We start from the raw sequence: 25,265 nt of genomic DNA, 5'->3' as shown, positions 1-25,265 counted from the left end.
TTAAGGAACAAAATTCCAACAGGAAAAGTGATGTAACCGTGGCGAACAAGAAAAGTTAAAGATTCCATGAGATCCATTAGAATTCAGCAAAGGAGGATCAAGAAACTGATGAGAGCAAACTGACGAGAAACATAAAAAATGACTGGAAAAGCTTCAACAGGAATGTGAAAAGGAAAAGATTAGCGAAGGCCAATGTGGGTCCATTCCAGGCAGAGACAGGAGAGTTTATTTATTTTTTTGAAAATATATTCATTAAAGTTTTTTAACAAAACATAACAATTTTTCCCCTTACAAACAATAAACCCCCCCCCCACCCGTAACAAAATAACACAAAATCACCCTGAGCAAGATATATACATGGTAAGATGATATATTTACATAGCTTTATACACTGGCTCTTGCCCATTCGTGCCAGTTTCCCCCACCCTCCATGTTATCTCCCGCTCATCCGTCCTCTCAAGCAGTCTCTCGTTTCCCCCCCCCCCCCCCCCCCCCCCCGCCAGGGTTGCTGCTGCTGCTGACCGGCCTTCCTCTAACACTCCGCGAGATAGTCTAGGAACGGTTGTCACCACCTGTAGAACCCCTGCGCAGACCCCCTTAAGGCAAACTTAATCCTCTCCAACTTTATGAACCCAGCCATGTCATTTGTCTAGGCCTCCACACTAGGGGGCTTTGCCTCCTTCCACATGAGCAAGATCCTTCGCCGGGCTACCAGGGACGCAAAGGCCAGAATGCCGGCCTCCACTACTCTAAATATTGCTAGCCCCCAGCTTGGCTTGACCCGGACTTTCACCACCTGAGATATTGCTCCCGCCACTCCTCTCCAGAACCCCTCCAGTGCCGGACATGTCCAGAACATGTGGACATGGTTCGCCGGGCTCCCTGAACATCTTACGCATCTGTCCTCTACCCCAAAGAACCTACTCAACCTCACCCCCGTCAGGTGCGCTCTGCGAAACACCTTAAATTGTATCAGGCTAAGCCTGGCACATGAGGAGGACGAATTAACCCTACCCAGGGCGTCCGCCCACAAACCTTCCTCGATCTCCTCCCCCAGCTCCTCCTCCCATTTACCCTTCAACTCTTCTGCTAGCGCTTCCCCCTCTTCTTTCATCTCTTGGTGTATTGCCGAAACCTTGCCCTCCCCGACCCATACACCCAAAATCACCCTGTCTTGAACTTCTTGTGCCGGGAGCAGCGAGAATTCCCTGACCTGTCGCCTCACAAAAGCCCTCACCTGCATATATCGGAATGCATTTCCCGGGGGTAGCTCAAACTTCTCCTCCAGTGCCCCTAGGCTCGCAAATGTCCCGTCGATGAACAGGTCCCCCATTCTTCTAATCCCCGCCCGGTGCCAGCCCTGGAACCCCCCCGTCCATCTTCCCTGGGACAAACCGGTGGTTACTCCTAATCGGGGACCACACCGAGGCTCCCATTGCACCCCTATGCCGTCTCCACTGGCCCCAGATCCTTAACGTTGCCGCCACCACCGGACTCGTGGTGTACTTCGATGGCTGGAGCGGCAGCAGTGCCGTCACCAGCGCCCCCAAGCTCGTTCCTTTGCAGGACGCCATCTCCATCCTCTTCCATGCCGCCCCCTCTCCCTCCATAACCCACTTGCGGATCATCGCCACGTTTGCTGCCCAGTAGTAGCTCCCGAGGTTTGGCAGCGCCAGCCCTCCTCGGTCCCTACTGCGCTCCAGGAACCCTCTCCTTACCCTCAGGGTCTTGTTCGCCCACACAAACCCCATAATACTCCTACCTACTCTCTTGAAAAAGCCCTTGGTAATCAAGATGGGGAGGCACTGGAACACAAACAAAAACCTCGGAAGGACCACCATTTTGACCGACTGCACTCTACCCGCCAACGAGAGCGGCAACATGTCCCATCTTTTCAAGTCCACCTCCATTTGGTCCACCAACCACGTCAGATTCAGTTTGTGTAGGGCCCCCCAGCTCCTGGCTATCTGCATCCCTAGATACCGAAAGCTCCCCTCCGCCCTCCTCAGCGGTAGGTCCCCTATCCCTCTTTCTTGGTCCCCTGCCTGTAATACAAAAAGCTGGCTCTTCCCTACATTGAGCTTATAGCCCGAGAACTCCCTAAACTCCCTCAAAGTCTGCATGACCTCCACCATCCCCTCCATTGGGTCCGCCACGTACAGCAGCAGGTCGTCCGCATATAGCGACACCCGATGCTCTTCTCCCCCGCGGACCACCCCCTTCCATTTATTGGACTCCCTCAGTGATATGGCCAAGGGTTCGATCGCCAATGCAAACAACGGGGGGGACAGAGGGCACCCCTGCCTCGTTCCTCGGTACAGCCGAAAGTACTCCGACCTCCGCCGGTTCGTCACCACACTTGCCACCGGGGCGCTGTAGAGAAGCCTAACCCAGCTAATAAACCCTCCCCCGAACCCAAACCTGTGCAACACCTCCCAGAGGTACTCCCACTCGACTCGGTCAAAGGTCTTTTCCGCGTCCATGGCTGCCACTATCTCCGCCTCTCCCTCCTCCGATGGCATCATTATCACGTTTAAGAGCCGCCGCACATTCGTATTTAGTTGCCAGCCCTTTACAAATCCCGTCTGGTCCTCATGTATCATCCCCAGCACACAGTCCTCAATCCTCGTGGCCAGCACTTTTGCCAATAGCTTAGCGTCCACATTAAGGAGCGAAATCGGCCTATACGATCCACATTGCTGTGGGTCCTTGTCTCGCTTCAGAATCATGGAAATTGTCGCCTCCGACATTGTTGGGGGCAGGTCCCCTGCTCTCTTGCCTCGTTAAAGGTCCTCACTAATAGCGGGGCCAACAGGTCCGCATACTTTCTATAGAACTCCACCGGGAACCCGTCCGGCCCCGGGGCCTTCCCCGCCTGCATGCTCCCCAAGCCCTTACTCAGCTCCTCCAACCCGATTGGTGCCCCCAGACCAGCCACCTCTTGCTCCTCCACCCTCAGGAACCGCAGTTGGTCCAGGAATCTTACCATCCCCTCTTCCCCCCCGGGGGCTGGGATCTGTACAGCTCTTCGTAGAAGGCCTTGAATACCTTGTTTATTTCCGTTGCACTCTGGGCCATGACTCTCCCACCATCTTTGACTCCCCCTATTTCCCTCTCTGCCGCCCTCTTGCGGAGCTGGTGTGCCAGCATCCAACTGGCCTTTTCCCCACACTCGTAGGTCGCCCACTGCGCCTTCCTCCACTGTGCCTCCGCCTTCCCCGTGGTCAACAGGTCAAACTCCATCTGGAGCCGTCGTCTTTCCCCAAGTAATCTTTCCTCCGGGGCCTCTGCGTATCTCCTGTCCACTCGCAAAATCTCCCCCGCTAACCTCTTCCTTTCCCTGCCCTCTGTCTTCTCTCTATGGGCCCTGATGGAGATTAGCTCTCCCCTGATCACCGCCTTCAGCGCCTCCCACACCACCCCCACTCGCACCTCCCCGTTGTCATTGGCCTCCAGGTACCTTTCAATACACCCCCTTACCTTACCACACACCACCTCATCTGCCAACAGTCCCACATCCAACCACCACAGCGGGCGCTGGTCCCTCTCCTCTCCCAGCCCCACTTCCACCCAGTGCGGGGCATGGTCCGAAACGGCTATGGCCGAATACTCCATCCCCTCCACCCTCGGGATAAGTACCCTGCCCAGCACAAAGAAGTCTATCCGGGAGTATGCCTTGTGCACGTGGGAGAAGAAAGAAAATTCTCTGGCCTGGGGTCTTGCAAACCTCCATGGGTCCACTCCCCCCATCTGGTCCATAAACCCCCTGAGCACCCTGGCCGCCGCCGGCCTCCTTCCCGTCCTTGATCTGGAGCGGTCTAGTACTGGATCCAGCACTGTATTAAAGTCCCCTCCCATTATCAGTCCTCCTACCTCCAGGTCCAGGATGCGCTCCAACATGCGCTTCATAAATCCAGCATCATCCCAGTTCGGGGCATATACATTTACCAACACCACCCTCGTCCCTTGCATCCTACCACTCACGATCACGTATCTCCCTCCCTTGTCCGCTTCGATAGTCTTGGCCTCAAATGAAACATGTTTTCTCACCAGAATTGCCACCCCTCTGTTTTTCGCGTCCAGTCCCGAGTGAAATACCTGTCCTACCCATCCCCTTCTTAACCTAACCTGGTCCGCCACCTTCAGGTGTGTCTCGAGGAGCATTGCCACATCTACCTTCAGTCCCTTCAAGTGCGCGAACACTCGAGCCCGCTTCACCAGCCCATTCAGGCCCCTCACATTCCACGTTATCAGCCGGATTGGAGGGGCTCTCACCCCCCGCCGACTAGCCATCTCCTTTTCTGGGCCAGTCCCGTGTCCGCGTCTACCTCGCCCTCCAGGCCCCCAATCGGGGGACCTCCATCCCGGCCACCTCTTCTGTATCCCATTCCCTTTCGGCCAGTGCAGCAGCAACCGTTCCCCCCCCCCCCGCCCAGATCCCTGTCTAGCTTTTTTGCTCCCCCCATATCACTCCCGTAAGTCTCCTGACCCCGGCTTCCCCCGCCATCCCTTTGACCCCCTCGTGTGGGAATCTCCCCATCAGTAGACGTTCCTACGTTCCCCCTCCCACCTTTCTTTCCGCGCGCAGGAGAAAAACCCCGCACTTTCCAGAGCCTGCCCCGCCCCCCCCCCCGACGCAGCTTCTGTTGCGGCCTTGTCTCTCGTCCCCAGTCCATATAACATTCCCTGCGCGTGCTTGCCTCCCTATATACAACCGCCATCATACTGCAACCCTCAAATACCCCCCACCCTCACAAACCCTCAATTAGAGTCCAACTTTTCAGTTTGTATAAAGGTCCACGCCTCTTCGGGCGTTTCAAAATAGTGGTGTTGGCCGTTATATGTGACCCACAGTCGCGCTGGCTGCAACATTCCAAATTTCACTCCTTTCCGATGCAGCACCGCTTTGGCCCAGTTGAAACCCGCTCTCCGCTTAGCGACCTCCGTGCTCCAGTCCGGGTATATTCTAATCTCAGCATTGTCCCACTTGCTGCTCCGCTCCTTCTTGGCCCATTTCAGGACCCTCTCTCTGTCTGTAAACCGGTGAAATCTCACCACCATCGCCCTTGGCGGCTCATTTGCCTTGGGCTTCCTCGCCAGCACCCGGTGCGCCCCTTCCAGCTCCAACAACCCCGGGGGGGGGCCTCCGCGCCCATCAGCGCCCCGATCATTGTGCCCGCATATGCCGCGGCGTCGGCCCCCTCCACTCCTTCTGGGAGACCCAGGATCCTCAAGTTATTTCTCCTCGACCTGTTCTCCAGGTCTTCGAGTCTTCCCGCCCACGTCTTTTGTAGCGCCTCGTGCCGCTCCACTCTCACCGCCAGGCCCAAGAACTCGTCCTCATTTTCACTCACTTTGTCCTGCATCTCCTGGATCTTCACCTCATGGGCTTTCTGGGTTGCCCCAAGTCCTTCAATTATTGCCAGCATAGGCGCCACCATCTCCTTGCGCAGCTCCTCGAAGCAGCGCTTGATGAATTCTTGCATCTCTTCTTTGCCCCCAGCCGCAGCCATTTTGTTTGTTTGGGGCAGCACGGTAACATTGTTGGGGCAGCACGGTAGCATTGTGGATAGCACAATTGCTTCACAGCTCCAGGGTCCCACGTTCGATTCCGGCTTGGATCACTGTCTGTGCGGAGTCTGCACATTCTCCCCATGTGTGCGTGTTTCCTCCGGGTGCTCCGGTTTCTTCCCACAGTCCAAAGATGTGCAGGTTAGGTGGATTGGCTATGGTAAATTGCCCTTTGTGTCCAAAATTGCACTTAGTGTTGGGTGGGGTTACTGGGTTATGGGGATAGGGTGGAGGTGTTGACCTTGGGTAGGATGCTCTTTCCAAGAGCCGGTGCAGACTCGATGGGCCGAATGGCCTCCTTCTGCACTGTAAATTCTATGATATTCTATATGAAATTCTCTTCTTCTCCCGCTGCTCCAGTGCCGTTTTTTTGGCCGTTTCGATGCGGGTCCGGTCCTTCGCTGCGGGTCCGGTCCATACAGGTTAGTGGGGGACCTCTCTCCTCTCTTCCCCACGGGTTGGCTGTGTGAAAAGTTCCGTTGGGGCTCTTCTATCGAGCCCGAACGTCCGTCTTCGCGGGAGCTGCTGACTCGTGCGGCTTAGCTCCGCATAGCCGCAACCGGAAGTCGACAGGAGAGTTTATAATGGGGAGTAAGGAAATGGCAGAGAAACTAAACAATGTGTGTCTGACTTCACAGAGGAAGATACAGAAATTGGCCCCAAAACACCAGAGAACCAAGGGACTGGCAGAGATTAGTATTGGTGAAAAAGTAGCACTGGAGAAATTAATGGGGTTGAAAGGGAATAAATCCCCAAAAGCTGATGATCTACATCCCAGAGTTGAACGAGGTGGCTGGAGAGATCTCTATTCCTCATTCTAAATTCTCCTGACTCTATCTGGAACGGACAAACATTGCCTTTTTACGTAGCCACAGCAGCTTTTACAGTCCATTTTTATGTATTTTGCCAGTTCACATTCTATTCTATTCTCCCTTTTGTTTCTCAGTGTCTTGGTTGAAGAACGGAAGTAAATCCTCAGGAATGAATCATCACTTTGGACAGGTTCTGAGACAATTAAATTCCAGGACAGAGTAACTATGATGGTGGAGTGTGATTTTAGATAGTGTAAAAGGGCAAAGTTCTAGTTTATAGTTTACTGTGTAGGTTTCCAAGTTAAAGTAGCTTCTAGTGCGTTTGTTTGTTGTATTAAAACTTATAAAACTTGAAGTCCCGTTGTGTGATCCTTTAATTTATTTACTGGGAATTTGATTTTTTCTAAGAAGTTGCTGACCTTTATGGGGGTCCAAATCCACAAGTTTTGTCTTCCTATTTGACCCTCGGGCACCTTTCTGTCTCTATTGCTCGGGTCGGTGACAGCCAGGTGATGAAGCTGAGAGCTGACTTTCGCTGAATTTAGCTGAGAATAACGGGGCCTGTTTCCCAGTAGGGGAACTGCCATGGGCGTCGCTAATAGAGACAGGAAGGTGCTGGACGCCTGACTGAAATGAAATGAAATGAAAATCGCTTATTGTCACAGGTAGGCTTCAAATGAGGTTACTATGAAAAGCCCCTAGTCGCCACATTCCGGCATCTGTTCGGGGAGGCTGGTACGGGAATTGAACCATGCTGCTGGCCTGCCTTGGTCTGCTTTAAAAGCCAGCGATTTAGCCCTGTGCTAAACTGGAAACTGGACCTCCAACCAATCAGGTTTTGTGGGGGGAGGGGGTGGGGGGAGAATCACAGGGGCTGATGATGATGTGACCCCCAGGGTTCAGTGCCCCTGTGTCGAAAGCAGGGAGTCACGGGAACAGGGTACAGAGGAGCCGAAGGGAAACCATTTGGGACCAGAACATTGTGAACATCCTGTTACTCTGGATGTCTTTGATCCTCAAGTAATTTTCTGTTAGTTTTTTTTTAACCATGTTCTGTTTCGTCAATAAACTTTTAACAGGAAAATATTTGAATTTGTTGGACTTTTCCTGATTAAATTTGTTCACTTTCGGGAGAGTGGGTGAGAGGGGTTGACAGGCTCTTTAACAGAAAGTGAGTCCCTCTAAGGTAATTGGCAAAGGAGCCAGAGGGGTAGAGGAGATTTGAATTTTCTTTTGATACAGTGTTTGAAAATGGGTTTAGGGAATCAATCGTGACTGACTAATTTATCAAGGTTCTCTGAGGAAGTAACAAGGGATGTCAATAAAGGGGAACCTGTAGATGTGCTTTATCTGGATTATCTGGGGCTGTTTAGCACAGGGCCAAATTGCTGGCTTTAAAAGCAGACCAAGGCATACCAGCAGCACGGTTCAATTCCCGTAACAGCCTACCCGAACAGGCGCCGGAATGTGGTGACGAGGGGCTTTTCACAGTAACTTCGTTGAAGCCTACTTGTGACAATAAGCGATTTCCATTTCCATTCCAGAAGGTATTTCCCAAGGTGCCACATCAAAGGTTATTGCACAAAATAAGAGCTCATGGTGTGGAGGCAACATATCAGCATGGATAGAGGATTGGTTAACTGACAGGAAGCAGCCAGTAGGTATAAATGGGTCATTTCTGGGTGGGTAAGATGTGACAAGTGGAATGTCACCAGGATCATAGAACATAGAACAATACAGCGCAGTACAGGCCCTTCGGCCCACGATGTTGCACCGAAACAAAAGCCATCTAACCTACACTATGCCATTATCATCCATATGTTTATCCAATAAACTTTTAAATGCCCTCAATGTTGGCGAGTTCACTACTGTAGCAGGTAGGGCATTCCACGGCCTCACTACTCTTTGCGTAAAGAACCTACCTCTGACCTCTGTCCTATATCTATTACCCCTCAGTTTAAAGTTATGTCCCCTCGTGCCAGCCATTTCCATCCGCGGGAGAAGGCTCTCACTGTCCACCCTATCCAACCCCCTGATCATTTTGTATGCCTCTATTAAGTCTCCTCTTAACCTTCTTCTCTCCAACGAAAACAACCTCAAGTCCATCAGCCTTTCCTCATAAGATTTTCCCTCCATACCAGGCAACATCCTGGTAAATCTCCTCTGCACCCGCTCCAAAGCCTCCACATCCTTCCTGTAATGCGGTGACCAGAACTGTACGCAATACTCCAAATGCGGCCGTACCAGAGTTCTGTACAGCAGCAACATGACCTCCCGACTCCGGAACTCAATCCCTCTACCAATAAAGGCCAACACTCCATAGGCCTTCTTCACAACCCTATCAACCTGGGTGGCAACTTTCAGGGATCTATGTACATGGACACCTAGATCCCTCTGCTCATCCACACTTTCAAGAACTTTACCATTAGCCAAATATTCCGCATTCCTGTTATTCCTTCCAAAGTGAATCACCTCACACTTCTCTACATTAAACTCCATTTGCCACCTCTCAGCCCAGCTCTGCAGCTTATCTATATCCCTCTGTAACCTGCTACATCCTTCCACACTATCGACAACACCACCGACTTTAGTATCGTCTGCAAATTTACTCACCCACCCTTCTGCGCCTTCCTCTAGGTCATTGATAAAAATGACAAACAGCAACGGCCCCAGAACAGATCCTTGTGGTACTCCACTTGTGACTGTACTCCATTCTGAACATTTCCCATCAACCACCACCCTCTGTCTTCTTTCAGCTAGCCAATTTCTGATCCACATCTCTAAATCACCCTCAATCCCCAGCCTCCGTATTTTCTGCAATAGCCTACCGTGGGGAACCTTATCAAACGCTTTGCTGAAATCCATATACACCACATCAACTGCTCTACCCTCAGCTACCTGTTCAGTCACCTTCTCAAAGAACTCAATAAGGTTTGTGAGGCATGACCTACCCTTCACAAAGCCATGCTGACTATCCCTGATCATATTATTCCTATCTAGATGATTATAAATCTTGTCTCTTATAATCCCCTCCAAGACTTTACCCACTACAGACGTGAGGCTCACCGGTCTATAGTTGCCGGGGTTGTCTCTGCTCCCCTTTTTGAACAAAGGGACCACATTTGCTGTCCTCCAGTCCTCTGGCACTATTCCTGTAGCCAATGATGACATAAAAATCAAAGCCAAAGGTCCAGCAATCTCTTCCCTGTCCTCTCAGAGAATCCTAGGATAAATCCCATCAGGTCCCGGGGACTTATCTATTTTCAGCCTGTCCAGAATTGCCAACACCTCTTCCCTACGTACCTCAATGCCATCTATTCTATTAGCCTGGGGCTCAGCATTCTACTCCACAACATTATCTTTTTCCTGAGTGAATACTGACGAAAAATATTCATTTAGTATCTCGCCTATCTCTTCAGACTCCACACACAATTTCCCATCCCTGTCCTTGACTGGTCCTACTCTTTCCCTAGTCATTCGCTTATTCCTGACATACCTATAGAAAGCTTTTGGGTTTTCCTTGATCCTTCCTGCCAAATACTTCTCATGTCCCCTCCTTGCTCGTCTTAGCTCTCTCTTTAGATCCTTCCTCGCTACCAACCGAAACTTCACACCTCATCTTCACATAGGCCTCATTCTTCCTCTTAATAAGAGATTCCACTTCCTTGGTAAACCACGGTTCCCTCGCTCGACGCCTTCCTCCCTGCCTGACCGGTACATACTTATCAAGAACATGCAGTAGCTGATCCTTGAACAAGCCCCACTTGTCCAGTGTGCCCAACACTTGCAGCCTACTTCTCCACCTTATCCCCCCCAAGTCACGTCTAATGGCATCATAATTGCCCTTCCCCCAGCTATAACTCTTGCCCTGCGGTGTATACTTATCCCTTTCCATCATTAACGTAAACGTCACCGAATTGTGGTCACTGTCCCCAAAGTGCTCTCCTACCTCCAAATCCAACACCTGGCCTGGTTCATTACCCAAAACCAAATCCAACGTGGCCTCGCTTCTTGTTGGCCTGTCAACATATTGTTTCAGGAAACCCTCCTGCACACACTGTACAAAAAACGACCCATCTATTGTACTCGAACTATATCTTTTCCAGTCAATATTTGGAAAGTTAAAGTCTCCCATAATAACTACCCTGTTACTTTCGCTCTTATCCAGAATCATCTTCGCCATCCTTTCCTCTACATCCCTAGAACTATTAGGAGGCCTATAAAAAACTCCCAACAGGGTGACCTCTCCTTTCCTGTTTCTAACTTCAGCCCATACTACCTCGGAAGAAGAGTCCCCATCTAGCATCCTCTCCGCCACCGTAATACTGCTCTTGACTAGCAGCGCCACACCTCCCCCTCTTTTGCCTCCTTCTCTGAGCTTACTAAAACACCTAAACCCCGGAACCTGCAACATCCATTCCTGTCCCTGCTCTATCCATGTCTCCGAAATGGCCACAACATCGAAGTCCCAGGTACCAACCCATGCTGCCAGTTCCCCTACCTTGTTTCGTATACTCCTGGCATTGAAGTAGACACACTTCAAACCACCTACCTGAACACTGGCCCCCTCCTGCGACGTCAAATCTGTGCTCCTGACCTCTCTACTCTCATTCTCCCTTACCCTAAAACTACAATCCAGGTTCCCATGCCCCTGCTGCATTAGTTTAAACCCCCCCCAAAGAGCACTAACAAATCTCCCCCCCAGGATATTTGTGCCCCTCAGGTTCAGATGTAGACCATCCTGTCTGTAGAGGTCCCACCTTCCCCAGAAAGAGCCCCAGTTATCCAGAAATCTGAATCCCTCCCGCCTGCACCATCCCTGTAGCCACGTGTTTAAATGCTCTCTCTCCCTATTCCTCATCTCACTATCACGTAGCACGGGCAACAACCCAGAGATAACAACTCTGTTTGTTCTAGTTCTGAGCTTCCATCCTAGCTCTCTGAAAGCCTGCCTGACATCCTTGTCCCCTTTCCTACCTATGTCGTTAGTGCCAATGTGGACCACGACTTGGGGCTGCTCCCCCTCCCCCCTAAGGACCCGGAAAACACGATCCGAGACATCACGTACCCTTGCACCTGGGAGGCAACATACCAAACGTGAGTCTCTCACGCTCCCACAAAATCTCCTATCTGTGCCCCTGACTATAGAGTCCCCAATTACTAATGCTCTGCTCCTCTCCCCCCTTCCCTTCTGAGCAACAGGGACAGACTCCGTGCCAGAGGCCCGTACCCCATGGCTTACCCCTGGTAAGTCGTCCCCCCCACAAGTATCCAAAGCGGTATACTTGTTTCTCAGGGGAACGACCGCAGGGGATCCCTGCACTGGCTGCTTTTTCCCAGTCCCTCTTACAGTTACCCACCTATCTCCAATCTTTGGTGTAACTAATTCCCTGAAGCTGCTATCTATGACCCCCTCTGCCTCCCGATCAGTGCTAGGCTCTCAACCATTTACAATCTATATGAATGTGTTGGATGACGTGATTGAATGTCTGGCGGCTAAATTTTCTGATGCCTCAAAGACTGGTAGGAAAGTAATTTGTGAAGTGGATTTAAGGACTCTGCAAAGTACTACAAATTGGTTAAATGAGTGGGCAAAAAACTGATAAAGCTGGAGCATAACTTAAGAAAATGTCGATTGTCCACTTTGTCAGGAAGTATTAAATAAAACAATATTATTTAAATGGAGAGAGATTGCAGAACTCTGAGTTACAGAGGGATCGGGAGTGCCTGATCCCAAGTTAGTCTGCAGGTACAGCCAGTGATTAGGAAGGTCAATGGAATATTATTGTTATTGCAAAGGAAATCTAATATAAATGTAGGGATGTTTTGCTGCAGTTGTATAGAGTCAAAAGAGGTTTACAGCATGAAAACAGGCCCTTCGGCCCAACTTGTCCATGCCGCCCAGTGTTTACCACTGAGTTAGTCCCAATTGCCTGATTTGGCCCATATCCCTCTATACCCAGCATTCCCGCCTCTACTACTGCCTCTGGCAGCTCATTCCAGATACTCGCCACCCTCTGTGTGAAAAACATTTCCCCTCTGGCCCCTTTTATATCTCTCCCCTCTTACCTTAAACCTATGCCCTCTAGTTTTATACTCCCTTACATTTGGGAAAAGATGTTGACTATCTACCTCACTTATGCCCCTCATTATTTTACAGACCTCTATAAGATCACGCCTACTCTCCAGGGCAATAAGTCCTGGTTGCATCCGAGTAAATCTTTTCTGCACTCATTCTAGTTGAATTATATCCTTTCTATAATAGGACCAGAACTGTACACAGTGCTCCAAGTGTCGCCTTACTAATGTCTTGTACAACTTCAGCAAGACGTCCCAACTCCTGTATTCAATGTTCTGCCCAATGAAACCAAATATGCCGAATGCCTTCTTCACCACCCTGTCCACCTGTGACTCCACTTTCAAGGAGCTATGAACCTGTACTCCTAGATCTCTTTGTTCTATAACTCTCCCCAACTCCCTCCCATTCACTGAGTAGGTCCTGCCCCGATTCGATCGATCAACCAAAATGTCTCACCTCACATTTATCTAAATTAAACTCCCATCTGCCGTTCATTGGCCCAATTGATCAAGTTCCGTTGCAATCCTAGATAACCTTCTCTGGTCATTCTGCCACCAACCTTGGTACCATTTGCAAACTTACTAACCATGCCTCCTACATTCTCATCCAAATCATTAATATAAATAACAAATAACAGTGGACCCAGCACTGATCCCTGAGGCACACCGCTGGTCACAGGCCTCCAGTTTGAAAAAAAGTCCTCTACAACCACCCTTTGTCTTCTGTCGCCAAGCCAATTTTGTAGCCAATTGGCTACCTCACCCTGGATCCCGTGAGATTTAACCTTGTGGAACAACCTACCATGCAGTACCTTGACAAAGGCTTTGCTAAAGTCCATGTCAACATCGTCGACTGCACTGCCCTCATCTACCTTGTTGGTTCCCCCTTTAAAAAAACTCAAACAAATTTGTGAGACATCATTTTCCACTCAGAAAGCCATGTTAACTATCCCTGATCAGTCCTTGCCTCTCTAAATGCCAGTAGATCCTGTCTCTCAGAATACCTTCTCACAACTTACTCACCACGGATGCTAGGCTCACCGGTCTGTAGTTCTCAGACTTTTCCCTCTGGCCTTTGTTAAACAAAGGCACAACATTTGTTACCCTCCAATCTTCAGGCACCTCACCTGTGGCTGTCGACAATTCAAATATCTCTGCTAGGGGACCCGCAATTTCACCCCTAACCTCCCACACGTCCTGGGATACATTTCATCAGTTTCCGGGGATTTATCTATCTGGATGCGCTTTAAGCTTGATCTAACCCCATTCCCCCACTCCACTTTGTGGGTAATCTGCAATCCCAAAACCAAATTTTAACAGTCCCAGCTTGCCATACCTTCCATACTGTCTCTCCTAGCCTTTGCATCCAGGGATGGTTTGATAACCTGCCTGTGTATCTGCACCTGGCAGTGTTTGATGATCGAGAGGAACTGGAGCTTTACTCTGTATCTAACCCTGTGTTGTACCTGTCCTGGGAGTGGTTGATTGGAGAGGCAGCTTTACTCTGTATCTAACCCTGTACTGTACCTGTCCTGGAAGTGTTTGATGGGGTCAGTGTATAAGGAGATTTCTTCTGAATCTAACCCCGTGCTGCACCTGGCCTGGGGTTAGAATCTAACCCCGTGCTGCACCTGGCGACAGTGCAGAGGAGAATATACGTTGTATCTGACCTTGTGCTATACTTGGGCAGCACGGTAGCATTGTGGATAGCACAATTGCTTCAAAGTTCCAGGGTCCCAGGTTTGATTCCGGCTTGGGACAGTCTGTGCGGAGTCTGCACATCCTCCCCATGTGTGCGTGGGTTTCCTCTGGGTGCTCCGGTTTCCTCCCACAGTCCAAAGATGTGCAGGTTAGGTGGATTGGCCATGATAAATTGCCCTTAGTGTCCAAAATTGCCCTTGTGTTGGGTGGGGTTACTGGGTTATGGGGATAGGGTGGAGGTGTTGACCTTGGGTAGGGTGCTCTTTCCAAGAGCCGGTGCAGACTCGATGGGCCGAATGGCCTCCTTCTGCACTGTAAATTCTATGATACCTATTATGGGAGTGTTTGATGGGGACAGCATCGAGGGAGATTTACTCTGTATCTAACACCATTTTGTATCAGCCTTGGGAGTGTTTCATGGGGCAATGTAGAGGGAGCTGTGCTGCAACGGATTGGAGAATGGTTCAAGCTGGCACTTGGTACTCAGATTTTCCAGTAGACACCCTTCGCTTTAAAAATAACATTTCATTCAGAGATCAGAGAAACCATCACCGGTTCCTCCACTGTTTCTCCCCCCCGCACCGCCCCCCCCCCTCCCCCCCTCCCCTCACTGCAGACAGCTCACCGTGGAAACACTGATAAAACATTCCTTCACTGCAGATAGGTCACTGTAGAAACGCTGATAAGACATTCCTTCACTGCAGACAGGTCACCTTGGGAACGCTGATAAGACATTCCTTCACTGCAGACAGGTCACCGTGGAAACGCTGATAAGACATTCCATTCCACAGAATCGACTCATTGGAAACTCTAATCGGATTGGGGAGAGGACAGAGTTTGTCTGTTATTAACCTCAACGTAAACGTAAACCAGAGTGAATAGTGGAACAGATTGAATTCTAATGTGTGATGTTTATAGCTACAGTAATGGAATGATCAGAAATAATAGAATCAACAGGCAGGGTAGTTTAGGGAAAATGAGGAAATTACTGAAGAAACGTAACTGCTGGGAACCAGAGAATGTGTCCTTGTAAACCACAGATTAGAGAAATTCCTGCTGTCTTATCCTCACTTGCTGCATGAACTGTGTTCCGTACTGGCCACCAAACCTCAGGAAAGATACATTGCACTTGGTAACAGTCCAGCACAGATTGACCATGAATAAGTGAGGCTGGTTAGCTGAGTGAATCCCTTCCCACACACGGAGAACATTAACGGTCACTCCTCAGTGTGAACAGGTCGGTGAATCTCCAGGTCTGATTAAATCTATTCCACAATCCCCAGATTTCCAAGATTTCTCCCCAGCGTGACTTCATATCGTTCGAAAGGTCAGATCATCGGCTAAAACATCATCTACATTCAGACCACGTGAACTGTTTCTCCCCACATTGAACAGGGCTCTATTGCTTCTATGGTTAAAGGCTGACGGTGTTCATGGCCATGGAGGGATTTGACAACACAAATGCAAATTTTATAATGGAGGCTTTGCTTAATCAGACCCAATGTAGGTCAGTGAGCACAGCGGTGATGGTGAACAGGACTTGGTGTGAGAAAATACACGGCCAGCAGAGTTTTGGATAAGCTCACGTTTCCATGTGGGGTGAATATGAGAGGCTGGACAGGAATGTATTCGAATCACCAAGTCTAAAGGTAACAGGGGCATGGATGAGGTTTCAGCAGCAGTTGGGGTGGGGTTGGAGACAGGTGACATTATGGAGACTGAAATATCTGGTATTAGTGGTGGTGTGGATTTGGGGTCAGAAACTCATCTTGGGGTCAGATCTGACACGGAGATTGTGCAGAGTGTGGTTCAGCCTCAGACAGTTCCCAGGGAGAGGGATGGACTCGGGAGTTAGGGAACGGAATTTCTAATGGTGACTGAAGACAATGGCTTTGGTCTTCCAAATCTTTAATTGGAGGAAATTTCTGCTCATCCAGTACCGGATGTGGGATAAGCAGTTTGATCATTTAGTAACAAGTGGAGGAATGGAGAGGGATGGGGGTGAGGTAGAGCTGGGTGTTGTCAGTGTACATGTGAAAACTAACACTTTTGGATGATGTCACCTCGTGGCAGCATTTAAACGGTCTCGCGTCAGTGTGAACTCTTTGATGGGACACCTGATCCCGAGAACTTCTTGCATTTAAAAGGTCTCTCATTGTGAATCTGCTGGTGTGTCAGCAGTTGGGATGAATGAGTGAATCCCTTCCCACACTCGGGCAGGTAAAAGGCCTTTCCCCAGTGTGAACTCGCTGGTGCATCAACAGGCTGTATGACTGAGTGAATCCACGCCCACACTCGGGGCAGGTGAAAGGCTTCTCCCCAATATGAATGCGTTGATGGGTTGCCAGGTCAGATGGGTAAATGAACGCTTTGCCGCAGTTCCCACATTTCCATGGTTTCTCCCTGCTGTGACTGCGTTTGTGTAGTGACAGACCAGATGATCGGCTGAAGCTTCGTCCACACACAAAACACGTGTACGGTTTCTCTCCACTGTGAACTGTGCTTTTTCCTTCCATGTTCAAAATCTGATGATATTCAGATTGTGATCAGTTACACGACTGTCAGATTTTGATGTGGTGCTTGGTTGCAGTTTTTCCAATTGCACATCCTTCCCTGCTAATACCCTATGAAATTGATTTAAAACAGTAAAAAGGGAGTGAGAAAGATCCCACAAAAACACAAAGGCAGGTTGTGAAATTGAGCTAAATGAATCTGGTAACTTGTGGGGCCGGCACTAGGAAAAAGTGACCACGGAAACTGTTGAACCTTTCGTGAAAAGTGAACCAGTTTGTTAATGCCCTTCAGGGAAGGGAACCTGCCACCCGGCCTGAGACTACACAAAACTTGGGCCTCTGCAAGAACACAAGAAATAGGAGCAGAAGTAGAACATTCGGCCCGTCGAACCTGCTCTGCCATTGAACACGATTGTGGTTGATCTCAGTCTTCAATTCCTCTTTCCCATTAGCTCTCTGCGTCCATTAACTTGCTGAGAGACCAAAAATCTCACCATCTCAGCCTTCAATATATTCAATTATGGTCACAGTAACTTCATTGCAGTGTTAATGTAAGCCTACAATAATGATTATTGTTTTTATCATCCACAACCCTCTGGGCTAGAGAATTTTATGTGAGAAACAGTGTGAGAGAGAAAGAGAGTTAGTGGGAGAGAGAGAGAGAATCAAAAAGGTTGATGGAAGGGAGAGTGAGAACGGAGTGAGGGTAACGGGAAGCAATGGACCAACAACTGAATCACAATTTGACAAAATCTCCTGAACCCTTAACCTCCACCACCTGGATGGAGCAGGACAGCAGATGTATGTGAACATCACCACCTGCAAGTTCCTTTCCAAGACACACACTGTCCGATCTTGTCCAACATCCAGTGCTGGATGAGCAGAACTTTCCTCCATTTAAATATTGAGAATACTGAATCCATTCCCTTCCTGTCCCCTCTACAAACTTCACTCCCTTGTCACCAATTCCATCCCTGTCAAATGTCTGAGGCTGAAGCTGACTGTTCACAACCCTGGTGAAATATTTCACCCTGAGATGAGTTCTTGACCACAGATCCACACTGTCACCAAGATTGCCGATTTCCACCTCAGGAACACAGCTCGACTCCACCTTAGTCTCTGTTCATCTGCTGCAGAAACCATCATCCATTCTTCTGTTACCTCTCAACCAAATTATTCCAACGCACTCGCAGCCGGGCTCCAACATTAAACAACCCCCTCCATCCCATCCAAAGCTCTGCTACCCATGTGCTTACTCACACCAGTCCCTGTGCCCACTGATCTACAAACGCTTCCTTTTAAAAGGCACAAAAAGTTTAAATTTTTCATTGTTTACTCCATGGTAGTGACCATCCTGATCACTGTAATCTCCTCCACACACACCTCTTTGAGATCTCTGCACTCATTTAATTCGAGCCACTTGAGCATTCCTGATTTTAATCTCTCCACCATTACTGTGTTCCCAAGGCCTCAATTTCCTCCTTAAAACTCTCCGACTCACTTTCCTCCGTTAAGATTCTCCTTAAAATCTAATATCTCCTCATGTGGCTCAGTGTCAATTGTTATTTTGTAACGTTTCTCTGAAAGTCTTCAAAGTTTTATTTCGTTCAAGTCACAATATAAATTCGAATTATTGTCACTGCCCTGGACAAATATTCTGCCCCATAAATAGGAATTTGTAACTCAGAGTGAAGCAGTTTGCTGGACATTCTGTCATGAAGAAACGTTTCAAAAATGTTGCCCCCAACAATGATGGCCACTGAGCCTGCCTCTGCTGCCCAATAAAGATGGTGGGTCCGCATGCGCACTGCTGCTGGTGATCCAAAGAAGGATGCCGAGGGCGCATGCGGACTACTGCTAGTGCGCCAAAGAAGGATGCCGAGGGCGCATGCGCACTACTGCTAGTGATCCAAAGGATGCCAAGGGCGCATACCCACTGCTGCCACGAACCCAATATTGAGACAGCGCATGCGCACGTCTGCCAGAGCCAAATAAAGATGGCGTTAGCTTAATCTTGTCTGTAACAAAGCTGCAGCTCGCGCTCAGATCCCCAGGTACCGGTAGGTTATTTTTCCGGATTTTTGGTCTATATAACATGTACACGAAGCGTGCCTAACGACCCTCCTGATTCATCTCTCTCTCCGTCCCGCCATTCCCACCTTCACGGATTGTGGATCCGAGATAGAACCTTTTGCTGCCTCGCCATTAATCACATTGCGCATGCTTCACTCAGCCCAGTCCCGCCTCATCATTCGCGCTGATTGGTTGGAGGACCAGTCGCTCCCGACCGGTCCTCCGGATCTGTCCACTCTTCGCCTATTGGTTCGGTGCTGCCGTCAATCACTCCGCGCGTTGTGATGTGTCAGGTGAGAGGTCAGTGTCGGGGAGGGGAACGGACGGACGGGGTTTACAAACAACAGAGTGGCCCCAGAGCCGAACAATGAACATTCTGCACTCTCACTGTCCACCGCTTCCGGCTTCTCTCCACAAACAACCTCACAGAGACCGGGGGGGGGGGGGGGGGACACTGACCCAGTGACCATGTCACTGCATTAGAGGAAAAGACTAATGGCACCCCTCCTGTTCAAAAAGGCAGAAAGTAGGAAAATAGTTAGTTTAATGCCTGTTGTTGGGAAACTGCTGGAATCCTCACATCCTCTTAAAAGTACCTGGATGAAGACTGGCAGGTCATAACATTCAGGGCTATGGGCCAAGTGCTGGCAAATGGGATTAGGTAGGTGGGTCAGATTTTGATGTGTTGATGCAAACTCGATGGATCAAAGTGCCTCTTCTGCACTTTTGCTGATAATACAAAGTTTGGTGGCATCGTAGACAGCATTGATGACAACATAAAACTGTAAGAAGATAATGATAATAATAATTGCTTATTGTCACAAGTCGGCTTCAATGAAGTTACTGTGAAAAGCCCCTAGTCACCACATTCCGGCGGCTGTTCGGGGAGGCCGCTGCAGGAATTGAACCTGCGCTGCTGGCATTGTTCTGCATTACAAGCCAGCTATTTAGCCCACTGTGCTAAACCAGCCCCGATTGACAGATATTGACAGACAAGGTGAATGGCCAAGATTGTGGCAATGTAAACAAGTGTGAGGTTATCTGTTTTGAACCAAAAAAGGTTAGAGCTGAGTACTTTTTAAATGGAAAGGGGTTAAATACAGTGGGTGCCCAAAGAGACTTGGGGTTCATGGATAGAATCTACAGCACGCAAACAGGCCCTTCGGCCCAAACTGGTCCATGCTAACCAAAAGGTCCATCTAAGCTAACCCAATATCCCTCTGAACCTTTCCTATCCATGTATCTGTCCAAATGCCTTTTCAATGTTGCCAATGCCCCTGCCTCAACCACTTCCTCCGGCAGCTCATTCCACATACGTACCACCCTCTGTGTAAAACCGTTGCTCCTTAGGTTCCCATTAATTCTTTCCCCTCTTAACTTAAACCAAAGTCCTTTAGTTCTCAATTCCCCAACCCTGAGAAAAAGACAGAGCATTCACCCTATCCATGCCTCTCATGATCTTATACATCTCGATAAGATCACCCCTCAGTCTCCTACGCTCCAAAGAAACAGGTCCTGGCCTGTCCAATCTCTCCCTATAACTCAGTCCCTTGAGTCCTGGCAATATCCTTGTAAATCTCTTCTGCACTCTCTCCAATTTAATAACATCTTTCCTGTAGCAAAGCAACCAAAACTGAACACAATACTCCAGGTGCGACCTCACCAACATCCTGTACAACTGCAACATAACTTCCCAACTTCTATACTCAATGCCCTGACTGATGAAGGCCAAAAGCCTTCTTCACTGCCCTATACACCTGTGACTCCACCTTTAGAGAACCGTGCATCTGAACTCCAAGGTCCCTCTGTTCCATGGTATTCCCTCAGGCCCTACCATTCAATGTGAAAGTCCTACCTTGATTTGACTTTCCGAAATGCAACTCCTCAAACTTACTGTATTGAACTCCATTTGCCATTTCTCGGCCCACTTCCCCAGCAGATCAAGATCCAGCTGCAATTTTTAATAACCTTCCTCACTGTCTACAATATCACCTATTTTAGTGTCATCTGCAAACTTACTGATCAAGCCTTGTACTTTCTCATCCAAGTCATTGATATAGATAACATTCAGCAATCTCTTAGTTACAAATCTCCTGGTTACTTATCTCCTAGTTACTAATCTAGCTACAACCCGACTTAGTTAATTACTCTGATGTCACGTTTCAGTTTTTGCCCCCAGTCCAGATACCCAACAGGTAAGTTTTTTATACTTACTGATGGCAGCAGGGTGGCGCAGTGAGTAGCACTGCTGCCTCACGGTGCTGAGGTCCCAGATTCGATCCCGGCTCTGGCTCACTGTCCATGTGAAGTTTGCACATTCTCCCCGTGTTTGTGTGGGTTTTGCCCCCACAACCCAAAAGGATGTGCAGGATTGGCCACGCTAAATTGCCATTTAATTGGAAAAATGAATTGGGTACTCTAAATTTGAAAAAAAAAAATTATAGTTACTATTCCGAAGCTCCACCTTTCTGATTCGCACCAACTCCGCTCCCTGCCGACTAGGCCATGAATCCCTGAGGTAAGTTATTTATATTTACTGTTCCGAAGCTAATCCTCCCCGGATTCACATCAACTCTGCTCCCTGCCGACTAGGCCATTAATCCCCGAGGTTATTTATACTGACTGTTTCGAAGCTGCTCCTCCCCGGATTCGTACCAACTCCGCTCCCTGCCGGCTAGGCCGTGAATCCCTGAGGTAAGTTATTTATATTTCCTGTTCTGAAGCTCCTCCTCCCTGGATTCGCCCCAACTCCGCTCTCTGCCGGCTAGGCCGTGAATCCCTGAGGTAAGTTATTTATGTTTACTGTTCCAAAGCTCCTCTCCCCGAGTTCACACCAACTCCGCTCCGTGCGTTGGTGAGATTCATCCCTGGGTGTCTGGAAAATCATTAGGACAGTAACTGTCCTGTAAGGTAATGAATCCTTTTGCTTCCCATTTGGCCGAGGAAGGCAGTGTGTCACAAGGATGGATGTGTTGACCGATTAATAGCTGGAGGATGGGGGCAGGTCATGTGATCAAACCTCCAGGAATACATTCAATCAAGTTGATGAGGAGAGAATGTTGTAAATTTTTATCCTAAACTGACAGTGAGGTTTCTGTAAATTGACAGGATAATGGAAGTGGAGGTTGAACAGACTGGAAACGCAAACCAAATGTCACATCGCGATCTGACAGAATCACTCGATTCACCAGAACCTGAATTTCAGCAGCATCTGGGTGTGGAAGGTAAAAGGTTTGTCTGTTCTGTCTGTGAGGGAAGAGTTAAGGTCTCAGTGTGACTGGAAAAGCCCCGAGATTCACAAACCCTGGTTAGACCAAACGTGGAGAACTGTGTTCAGTTCTGGACAACAAACCTGAGGAAGGATAGAATGGCCTTGGAGGGAGTGTAGCACAGATTTACCTGAGTGATATCTGAATACCCCGGGGTTAAATTACAAAACTAGATTACACAAGAGTCAGAGACATGATGCCACAAAGAAGGGCAATCGGCCCATTGAGTCCATGCTAGCTCTCTGGAGCAATCCAGTCAGTGCCATTCTCCTGCTCTCTCCCTGTATCCTCGCAGGTTATTTCCCCTCAGATGTCTATCCAATTTCCTGTTGAAATCAAATCATTCATTGTGTCTATTTTCAAACTCCCTCATAGGCAGGTCATTGCCGTTCGCTGTGTAAAAACATAAATCTCATATCACCTCATATCTCCTGTACCTTTTACATACAAACTAGGATCAGGCCACTCGGCCCCTCGAGCCTGATCAGCATTCAATAAGATTGCGGCTGATCTCATTCTAATCTCAACTCCACATTCCTGCCTACCCCTGATGACCTTTCACCCCCCTTGCTCATCAAGAATCTATCCAGCTCTGCCTTAAAAATATTCAAGGACTCTGCTTCCGCTGCCTTTTAAGGACGTGAGTTCCAAAGTCTTACAACCCTCGAGAATGAAAAATCCTCATCTCCATCTGAAATGGGTGACCCCTCACTTTGCAACAGTGACACCCTCGTTCTTGATTCTCCCACAAGAGGAAACATTCTCTCCACATCCACCCTGTCAAAACCCCTCAGGATCTTATATCGTTCAATCCAGGTTTTACCCAAAACTTTTAATCTGTGTCCCGGCTGCTTGTACGATCGGTGAATGAAAACAGTTTCTTTGCCCACCCGATGGAAATCTGGCATAATCTTGTGTCCCTGAATCAAATCTCCCCTCAACCTCCTTTGCTGGAACCATTCTGGTAAATCTCCTCTGCACCTTCTCCAAGAACCTTCATATTCTTCCTGAAGAGTGGTGACCAGAGCTTTATAAAGATTCATAGAATAGAATTAGAACCATAGAATTCCATCAGTGCAGAAGGGGGCCATTCGAGTCTCCACTGATTCTCTGAAGGGTCATCCTGCCTCGGCCCACACCCCTGCCCTGTCCCTGTAACCCCATAGCCCCACCTAACCTGCACAACCCTGGACACGAAGGGGCAATTTATCAAGGCTAATCCACCTAACTTTCCCTTTGGACTTTTGGAGGAAACCTGAGCACCGGGTGGAAGCCCACACAGACACGGGGAGAAAGTACAAACTCCACACAGTCACCAAGGCTGGAATTGAACCCGGGTCCTTGGTGCTGTGAGGCAGCAGTGCTAATCACTGTGCCACCAGAAACATAGTTTTGGTAACAATATTACTGTTGATGAAGCTCAAGATCGAATTTGCTTTGCCAACTACTCTCTTGATATCCCTCTTCACCTCTTTCTCTCCTCCCAAAGAGGCCAGTTGGGTTTTTATGACAATGCAGTAGTTTTCATGGTCACTTTTTCCCAGTGCCGGCCCCACAAATGAACAGATTCATTCAGCTGAATTTCACAACCTGACTTTGTGTTTTTGTGGGTTCTCTCTCACTCCCTATTTTCTGTTTTCAATCCGTTTCACAGGGTGTGCGAAGGGGAGACTTCAAAGTCCGGAAACTCAAACCAAACATCACATCAGGATCTGACAGAGTCCTCAATTTATCATTGCTGAATATCATCGGATTTTGAACATGGAAGGAAAAGGCATCATTCACAGTGGGGAGAAACCATACATGTGTTGTGTGTGTGGACGAGGATTCAGTCAATCATCAGGCTTCATGAAACACCAATGCAGTCACACTGAGAACAAATCCTGGAAATGTGCGGACTGTGGGAAAAGATTCACTTCCCCATCCAAGCTGGAAACTCATCGACGCAGCCACACTGGAGAGAGACCATTCACCTGTTCCAAGTGTGGGAAGGGATTCACTAAGTTATCCCACCTGCTGAGACACCAGCGAATTCACACTGGGGAGAGACCATTCACCTGCTGCAAGTGTGAGAAGGGATTCACTGACTCATCGGCCCTGGAGACACACCAGCTAATTCACACTGGGGAGAGACCATTCACCTGCTCCTAGTGTGGGAAGGGATTCACTCAGTCATCCAGTCTGTCCACACACCAGCGAGTTCACTCTAGGGAGAGACCATTCACCTGCTCAGAGTGTGGGAAAGGATTTAGTAATTTGTCCAACCTGCTGAGACACCAGCGAGTTCACACTGATGAGAGACCATTTCAATGTCCAGACTGCGGGAAGTGCTATAAAGGTTCTGGGGATCTGATGCGCCATCAACGTGTTCACACTGACGAGAGTCCGTTCAGGTGCTCTCACTGTGGGACTGGTTTCAGGCACTCATCTAACCTCACTGTACATCAGCGAATTCACACTGGGGAGAGGCCATACACCTGCTCCAAGTGTGGGAAGGGATTCACTCAGTCATCTGACCTGCAGAAGCACCAGCGAGTTCACACTGGGGCGAGGCCATTCACCTGCTCCGAGTGCGGGAAGGGATTCACTCTGTCATCCAACCTGCAGAAGCACCAGCGAGTTCACACTGGGGCGAGGCCATTCACCTGCTCCCAGTGTGGGAAGGGATTCACTCAGTCATCCCACCTGCTGAGTCACCAAATAGGCCATAAGTAACCACAGTGAATGGGTTTTGCTGTTAACTCACATTCAGGACTGAACCATGTTCATTTGGGTCTTTTCTGCTGATAACAAACTCCAGCCCATTTACAGGGGCTAATATTCTGGCTAAAAATCAAAATAAATTAAGTCTGTGTGAAATGCACAGTGTGTTGAAACTTTTTAATATCTCTGACACAAATTAGTTCCTTTTGAAGTCCTCCAGCTCTCCCCTGTCTCTTCCATCCTCATCTCCACCTGTGAGGAGCTCATGGAACTTCTTTGTGACTGAGATTGAGTGAATCCGATCAGCTGCCTCTGCTGCTTCCCTCCTATTGGAGGGGAATTTCTGTGTTTTACAATGTATACCGAATTATAGAACAGTACAGCACAGAACAGGCCCTTTGGCCCTCAATGTTGTGCCGAGCTTTGTCCGAAACCAAGATCAAGCTATCCCACTCCCTGCCATTCTGGTGTGCTCCATGTGCCTATCCAATAACCGCTTGAAAGTTCCTAAAGTGTCCGACTCCACTGTCACAACAGGCAGTCCA

At 48.9% G+C, this 25,265-nt stretch overlaps 2 long non-coding RNA genes across 2 annotated transcripts in view; one reads left to right on the top strand and one right to left on the bottom strand.

Moving 5' to 3' along the window:
* LOC140418195 (uncharacterized) overlaps window positions 1–14,973 on the bottom strand; it is a 41,787-nt gene extending 26,814 nt beyond the window's left edge. Inside the window, exon 1 of the long non-coding RNA XR_011944817.1 lies at window positions 14,788–14,973. This is a non-coding gene — a long non-coding RNA (uncharacterized lncRNA). The remainder of the gene's footprint in view (window positions 1–14,787) is intronic.
* A 3,675-nt stretch (window positions 14,974–18,648) lies between these two features.
* Window positions 18,649–24,876, top strand: LOC140418193 (uncharacterized). Its single transcript, XR_011944816.1, has 3 exons — window positions 18,649–18,735; window positions 21,857–21,972; window positions 23,672–24,876. It is a non-coding gene; the product is annotated as an uncharacterized lncRNA (long non-coding RNA).
* The last annotated feature ends 389 nt before the right edge of the window (window positions 24,877–25,265 follow it).

Source organism: Scyliorhinus torazame, chromosome 5 (assembly GCF_047496885.1).
Source record: "Scyliorhinus torazame isolate Kashiwa2021f chromosome 5, sScyTor2.1, whole genome shotgun sequence".
Lineage (NCBI taxonomy): Eukaryota > Metazoa > Chordata > Chondrichthyes > Carcharhiniformes > Scyliorhinidae > Scyliorhinus > Scyliorhinus torazame.
This window is presented reverse-complemented; position numbering and strand designations above follow the sequence as displayed.